Source organism: Sorex fumeus, unplaced genomic scaffold, assembly GCF_029834395.1.
Source record: "Sorex fumeus unplaced genomic scaffold, SorFum_2.1 ptg000072l, whole genome shotgun sequence".
Taxonomy (NCBI): Eukaryota; Metazoa; Chordata; class Mammalia; order Eulipotyphla; family Soricidae; genus Sorex; species Sorex fumeus.
The window spans coordinates 24,885,475-24,894,081 of NW_026606129.1; positions in this window are offsets into that span (position 1 = coordinate 24,885,475).

The following is an 8,607-nucleotide window of genomic DNA, read 5'->3' on the forward strand; positions in this document are numbered from 1 at the left end:
GTGCTAAGCAAAATAAGCCAGAGGCAGAAAGACAAATATAGGATATCACTTATCTGTGTTATACAGTGAAACAAATCAAGGGAATAAATAATGTCAACTGATAATGAATTTTGGCCTTGGATACTTAGAATACATACCTGTAAGTTTCATTTTGGGAGAGGAATAAAGAGGTCTACTGGAAGTAACACTGAAACATAGATTGAGGGTCTCAAGCACATAGGTGGTATAAGTGAGGCAAAATTATGCATTATAAACACAAGCGTCAATTTTGAAGAGGAGAGGGGAGGAAAGAAGGGATGTTGGAAGGGACTTAACATAGGAACTGTGTGGAGTTCAGGATGATATTGAGTTACAGTATATGCAAGTCTACACAACCACACAACCATACTCCCATACGCACTCAAGCTGACAATTTAGACACAATAGTGAACACAGGTATATATTCCTGGGATGTTGGTGGAAACCAGAATACCTGGGGGAAACCCACACAGCTGGGGAAATGTTCAAAATCCATACAGCGGTCTTGGCAGGAAATCAATATTTTATCTTCACCAACTTTATTATGAGGCTCCAGTAGACAAAATTATGCTATTTGAAGACCTTCTATAATAGAGGAAGAGTCATTTTATAGATAAAAGATTTTATACACCTTAGATTCTGCACTGTAGCACTGTTCTGCCATTGCTCATTGATTTGCTCAAGTGGGCCCAGTAACGTCTCCATTGTGAGACTTGTTACTGTGTTTGGCATATTGAATACGTCATGGTTAGCTTACACCTTAGATTAAGATTATTAATTCTTTTTTATTATTATATTTTAGAAACATTTTTGCTATTTTCCACATTCTTAATCTATGAATTTTTAAAAGAGATTTGACTAAAACATTCAAAGTATAAATATTTAGTTTGGTGTTTTGAGAATCCAGCATAGATTAATAAGATGAAAGTCTTTAGTCTTTTATAATCTTATTATACAATTTCTTTTTCAATAGTGTTGTTTTCTTCTTTATCTTTTCTTATATTGGGTTCCTATATACTTGAAATTTGGGGCCTTTATATCCAAAATTTCTCTGACCTTATATTTTGGCATGGTAAGGTAAAGGCCCTCCCATTGATCGTCAATTTGCTTGAGCGGGCCCAGTAACGTCTCCATTGGAGACTCAGCGGGTAGGGCATCTGCCTTGCACGCAGCCAACATGGCCGACCAGAGTTCAATTCCTCCACCCCTCTTGGAGAGCCCGGCAAGCTACCGAGAGTATTTGATATGCCAAACACAGTAACAACAAAGTCTCCAATGGAGATGTTACTGGGCCCGCTCGAGCAAATCGACGATCAACAGGAGGGCCTTTTTAATATTTTGGCATGAGTTTGGTTAAACACATATTTATCTTATAAAACAAGTATACCATTTATCCTTTTTAATTCTACTGTCTAATAACAAATGTAGCTCTTTCATTTATTGTTATGTTATATATTTTCTCTTTTTTAAAAAAACATTCTAATAGATTATTTCTGGAAGTAATATTTTCCCAGTCATAAATCTAAAATTTCATTATATTTCATTTATACCTCTTAATACAGTGGATTTTGTGATGTCATAAAGATTAAAGAAACCAGAGGGGCCACAGCAACAGTTCAGCAGGTAGGTGCTTGCTTTGAGTATGGTTAACCTGGGTTTGATCCATGGCCCCCCCTATGAGGGAATTAGTGGTCCCTCAAGTCCACTAGGAGTAATCTCTGAGCACAAAGTAAGGAATAAGCCCTGAGCACAGTTTCATGTGTGGCACAAACACAACAACAATAAAAATAGGAGCCAGAGACAGCTCAAGAAGCTGATCACATGTTTTACAGAATGGATACCCCAGTGAAATCCCCAGTACTACGTGGCCTCTTGAGCACACAAGACCAGAAGCAGCTTATGACCATATAGCCAGCCAATGAAAGGTGTGGTTCTTAAACCAAAATAAATCAGTTAACATATGTGTAATTTATATATTACATATACACTTATGTATGTATATAATACACATATATACACACATATATATTTGTGTGTATTCCCAGAGAATCAATATTTTGGTTTGGTTGCAGTACTATCGGCCTCTCCTTTCTCATCCTTCTCAGTGCTGCCATGTCGGTGAGGCCTTCAGGGTCAGGTGAATGAGACCAGTTGTAGTTACTGGTTTTGGCATATCGAATACACAACGGATAGCTTGCCAGGCTCTTCCGTGCGGGCGGAATACTCTCGGTAGCTTGCCAGTCTCAAGGCCGACATAAGCTGCCACAACGAAGGAAGACAAAAAGGATCGTCTGTACTTTCAATGCACGTACGCTAGCATCAGATGCATCCATCGAGGACCTGATGGTACAAGCGCGAATGATCAAGTACGACATCATTGGTCTGACCGAGACAAGAAGGCACGAATCTCACCATGCCGTTTTCGACACTGGAGAAGAATTGTTCCTCAGAACATGCGATAAAAGAGGTGTTGGAGGTGTCGGTGTCCTTGTCAACACAAACTTGGCCAAGAGCATTGATTCATTCGAATGCCTAACAACCCGAATCGGACGTTTACATTTGAATAGATGTGGCTCACTGCGTGCAGTTTCTATCTTCGTTGTCTATGCACCAACATCTCATTATGATGAAAGAGAAATCGAGAAGTTCTACATGGAGCTAGAGAAGTTCTATAAAGAAGACCACACCTTCTACAAGATCATTGTGGGTGATTTTAATGCCAAGATAGGACCGAGAAGATCAGCTGAAGAACTTCACATTGGGACTCATGGCCTAGAATGGAACGAACAGGGTGAGAGACTGTCTGAGTTCATCATGTCGACCAAGACCATTCATGGTAACTCAAAGTTCCAGAAGGCAGAATCTAAACATTGGACATGGGAGTCTCCCGGTGGACGATTCCACAACGAAATAGACCACATCATATTCAATCAACAGTTTTGCCTGACTGATGTCGCTGTTGTCCCAAAATTTTGAACGGGATCGGACCACCGTCTCCTTCGTGCAAAATTCTACTTCACAGAGCAGGGAGAAAGGGCTGCAAAGTTCAAAAAGAGAACTCCCAGAATGACCACAAACTGGGAACTCTTTGGTACTATTGCGGCAACATGGGAAGATTCCATTGTTGACAACATTGACGAGGAATACGATTGACTGGTTCAGCACCTCCATGAATGTGCGAGGTACGCCAAGAGAGAGATAGTCACAAAATATCGCCTATCTTCGAAAACTCTTGAGCTAATTCGCCAGTGTCGTTTGGCGCATGCCTCAGGCAACCGCAAGCTAACATCCGAGCTCGCAAAGCAGTGCAGAGATGCGATCAAGGAACACCTCAAAGAGAGAAGAGCAGAAGTACTGGTAGATGCGGCAGAAGCCAGGAAAAGTATTCGTAACGCCCGCCTGTCCTTCGCCAACTACAAGACCAAGATGACTGCCCTCCGACGTCCTGATGGATCCATCACATCCTCCAGAACGGCAATGGAGAAGATTATCCATGACTTCTACTCAAATCTCTTCAATAGTCATGTCCACTTGCCGACATACCAAATTCCACAGGATGGATATGTCGTTCCCAACGTTCTTCCTTCCGAAATCCAACACGCCATTTCGTCGGTAAAGAAACAAACAGCACCCGGCCCAGACAAGGTCAGACCTGAACACCTGAAGAACCTGCCATCAGTACTCATCAATACACTGGCTCGGCTCTTCACTCGCTACCTGTCTGAATGCAAGGTTCCATCCCAATGGAAAACCAGCAGGACCGTACTACTGTTCAAGAAGGGAGACATCCATGACATTGGCAACTATCGCCCGATCTGCCTATTGTCTCTCATCTACAAGTTGTTCACTCGAATCATTCTAAAAAGGATTGGCAGAACACTAGATGAAGGACAACCATGCGAGCAAGCCGGGTTCCGCAAAGGATTCAGCACCATCGACCATATCCACACGATAACCAAGCTCATTGAGGTTTCTCGGGAGTTCAAGATGCCGCTCTGTTTAACGTTCATTGATTTAAAGAAGGCCTTTGATTCTGTTGAGAAAGAAGCGGTCACTGAAGCCCTAGCCAATCAGGGCATTCAAGCCCAATACATCAGGATCCCCCGTGAGCTGTATTGTGCATTCACTACCAGGATCTCACCATTCTACAAAGAAGTGTTCGTTGATGTCAAGAGAGGGGTGCAGCAGGGTGATATCATTTCACTGAAACTCTTCAGTGCCACCCTCGAGAACACCATGTGACGACTGGAATGGGAAGGAATGGGAGTGAAGATAGATGGTCGGCAACTACACCACCTCCGCTTTGCTGATGACATTGTTTTAATAACACCAAACATCAGCCAAGCAGCACAAATGCTGGCCGACTTTGACCGTGAGTGTGGAAAGGTAGAAATATAGCTGAATCTTACGAAGACAATGTTTATGAGAAACAGCCTCGTTCCTGACGCCCCATTCACTCTCAACGGAAAGACCATCTCCGAATGCAACAGCTAGGTCGAGAGGTCAACATGACAAATGACCTGGCACCCGAGTTGCGCAGGAGGAAGAGAGCGGCTTGGAACGCCTTCAAGAACGTCGAAGAAATAGCTAAGAGGACGAAGAACCTCCGGCTCCAGGCACATCTCTTTGATTCCACTGTTCTTCCTGCATTAACATATGCCTCAGAGACCTGGGCCCTACGCAAACAAGATGAGAACACTATTCAGGTCTCCCAAAGAAGAATAGAAAGAGCTATGCTTGGAATATCACGTTTCACTCAAATGAGAGAAAGAATCCAGAATTCTGACATCCGTCGATGATCAAGAATCAGGGACACTGTCTCATTTGCCAAGGTGTCGAAAATCAGATGGGTTGGTCACGTAATGAGACTTAAAGACGACCGCTGGACTAGAGCTGTTACCAACTGGATTCCACGGGATGTCAAAAGACTGTGTGGCCGCCCACCTACCAGAAGGTCAGACTTCTTCGTCAAGATCATGAATGATTGGTTTGAGGCCCTTCATGTTCCCGGAGCGAACAGATGCCATTGGGCTACACTAGCACGCGACAGGGACAAATGGAGTCGTTACTGGCACCCCTTGTGCAAATCAACAACTAACGGGAAGTTAAGTGATTAAGTGATTGCAGTACTGTCAATCGACTCATTGATTTTCATTGTATTAAATATTGTTGGTTATGCGATATGTTCTAAACACATTAGCTAGAAGGACCTAGCATGAACTGAGAGCATAACACTGGGTGAGAGTCCCATATGGAATAAACCTCAGTATTGCCCCCTAGGGCTAGGATGCTATGTCACTGAAGACCAGTATCATCAGTTTTTTGAGGGTGTTCCAGGATCACTAAACACCCCACAGCTTTTTATGGTTAGGCTATGAATATGCCATAAGAAACAAGTGTGAGAGAAGGGACCATTATGACAATGACTGAGACCTCGACAAGAATTGAGTGCTAAAAGTAGTTAAAGGGATATACACGATAACCTTACAGTATCTGCACCACAAACCATGACCAAAAGGAAAGAGTAAGAAAAAAATGTCTGCTGTAGAGACGGAGAGGTGTGGAGGGGGGATATGGAAGAAAGGAAATTGGGGACATTGGTGGTGGAAAATGTCCACTGGAGAAGGGATGAGCATTGGAACATTGTATGACTGAAACCCAATTGTGGGCAATTTTATAACTGCTTATCTCACCATTATTTAATAATAATTTGTTGTTTTAAAGTGAATGGGGAGTGGGAACAAAAGGAAATAAGTTAAAATTCAACTTAAGAAAAAATAGAAACACTGTGAGAGTCAGGTACTGTCCTCCTCACATACAGGTGAACCCTGTTGGGGTAAGAGAACCAATGTAGATGCTCAGTGATATCTGTAACAGCCTGAGTTCTGATTGCCTGGCTGAATTATCCATAAAAATTCACTATGCTCTCCATTTATAGGTTTAGGTGCTGATTCAATAAAATGGTTTATTTTGAAAGTGCTCCTAAAATGTGTCTGAACGAGAAAGAAAAGTCTGTTGTCTCAGGAAAAAGAGAGTAAAAACTGTAAATGTTTATACTTAACATCAAAAACATCCCACCAACTATTCAGGCTGAAATTGTTGTTATTGTTGTTGTTATTGTTGGTGGTGGTGGTGGTGGTGGAGGTGATGGAGGTGGTGTGTGTGTATGTGTGTGTGTGTGTAAAGCAATGTAGCTTTTTATTGAAACTTATTTAGAAAGGTATGATTAGAGAGAAAGAGAAGTGTGTGTTCAAGAGAGAACACGACTTCTCCAAACTCGAAATAAGCAAGAGAAGAAACACAGGGACACTCAAGTGAGATATGTTATCCAGGGAGAGCTGGGACTTGAAGAACAAGGCTGGCACAAGGTTTAAGGTGAACCAATGTAGTATTGCTTGTCTCACCCACACAGTGTCTCAGAGTTCCTTACATGGCACTCATGACCTCTCACTGTAAATGTTGATGCTTCCCAGGAAGCTCAACATATGTTTTGGAGATATAATTATCCCTTTGGTCACTCACTTGTGAACTAATATCATCCAAACTTGAGCTGAGTAAGTACTTTGGTGATGACATTTCTGCCTTCAAGAGACTCACAGACCACAAGAAGGACAGATATGCAGCCAATTAAATACGACAAAGTTATGAAAACACAACATAAGAGAAGTTCTAAGAGCATCCTCTTTCAAAAAAGTTTAGATATGTCACTAAAGAAACAGATAGGAGTACAATTTTGATAAGTTTTTTAAAAGGCAGAAAAAATAGTACATGTAAACAAAAAGACAAATTTGCTGGCAGATTCAATAAACGATGACTTAGAAACACCAAATTCAAGATGTTAAGGAGTAAAGAAACAAACCATGAGACTGACATTTATAGGAAAGATTCAATGATAAGGGACCTCAAATTGTGAGTTATCGTGATAAAAATGTATCCTGTATACAAAACAGAATGCAAAAAAGTCTTTCAAGTGCATAAGTGACATCAACAAAGCAGCATTTTGAGAAATGGTTACATTAACTGGAGGAAGAATTGGAGTGAGAAGAAATTTAGACAATGAGGTCAGCTAGAAAATGATGAGGACAACTATTTAGGAGTGTTTAGAAATAATATTTCTATAAAAGTTTAAGTTTCACCATTAGATTCAGAGTCATAGCCCCAAGCTCGCTTATAACTGTTCAAGCAATAAGCACCTTTGTTAGACAAATAAAAGAAGAAAACTGAAACACATATACAGAGGTGATATGAGGCAGAGAAGCACAATTTAAGCACCCTAATATAAAATAAAGTTTAACGATAAACAAGAAAATGAGAAGATAAAATAGATGTGAATGTGTAAAGAATTGATGTTTTTTTCTTAGCACCACGCATTTATCGCATGTTCCGAGGAACAATTCTTCTCCAGTGTCGAAAATGACATGGTGAGATTCATGCCTTCTTGTTTCGGTCAGACCAATGATGTCGTACTTGATCATTCGCGCTTGTACCATCAGGTCCTCGATGGATGCATCTGATGCTAGCGTACGTGCATTGAAAGTACAGACGATCATTTTTGTCTTCCTTCGTTGTGGCAGCCTAGGTCGGCCTTGAGATTTTGTCGGCCTCTCCTTTCTCATCCTTCTCAGTGCTGCCATGTCGGTGAGGCCTTCAGGGTCAGGTGAATGAGACCAGTTGTAGTTACTGGTTTTGGCATATCGAATACACAACGGATAGCTTGCCAGGCTCTTCCGTGCGGGCGGAATACTCTCGGTAGCTTGCCAGTCTTTCCAAAAGGGAGAGAGGCTTTTGGTGCGACCTCTAATCACCCTTGTAGGTGTTACCATATTTGAACCCTATCAAATATGGTACGACAATTCCGAAGATGGGTATTTAGTGTCTTATGATGTGTCTTTGCGGTTGCGCGGATCCGGAAAGCGTCCTGGAGTGTGGCGATGGCTGGGTAGTGGAAGTAGTGTTAACATGCCACTTTGTCGGTAAAGAAACAAACAGCACCCAGCCCAGACAAGGTCAGACCTGAACACCTGAAGAACCTGCCATCAGTACTCATCAATACACTGGCTCGGCTCTTCACTCGCTACCTGTCTGAATGCAAGGTTCCATCCCAATGGAAAACCAGCAGGACCGTACTACTGTTCAAGAAGGGAGACATCCATGACATTGGCAACTATCGCCTGATCTGCCTATTGTCTGTCATCTACAAGTTGTTCACTCGAGTCATCCTAAATAGGATTGGCAGAACACTAGATGAAGGACAACCATGCGAGCAAGCCGGGTTCCGCAAAGGATTCAGCACCATCGACCATATCCACACGATAACCAAGCTCATTGAGGTTTCTCGGGAGTTCAAGATGCCGCTCTGTTTAACGTTCATTGATTTAAAGAAGGCCTTTGATTCTGTTGAGACTGAAGCGGTCATTGAAGCCCTAGCCAATCAGGGCATTCAAGCCCAATACATCAGGATCCTCTGTGAGCTGTATTGCGGATTCACTACCAGGATCTCACCATTCTACAAAGACGTGATCGTTGATGTCAAGAGAGGGGTGCGGCAGGGTGATACCATTTCACTGAAACTCTTCAGTGCCTCCCTCA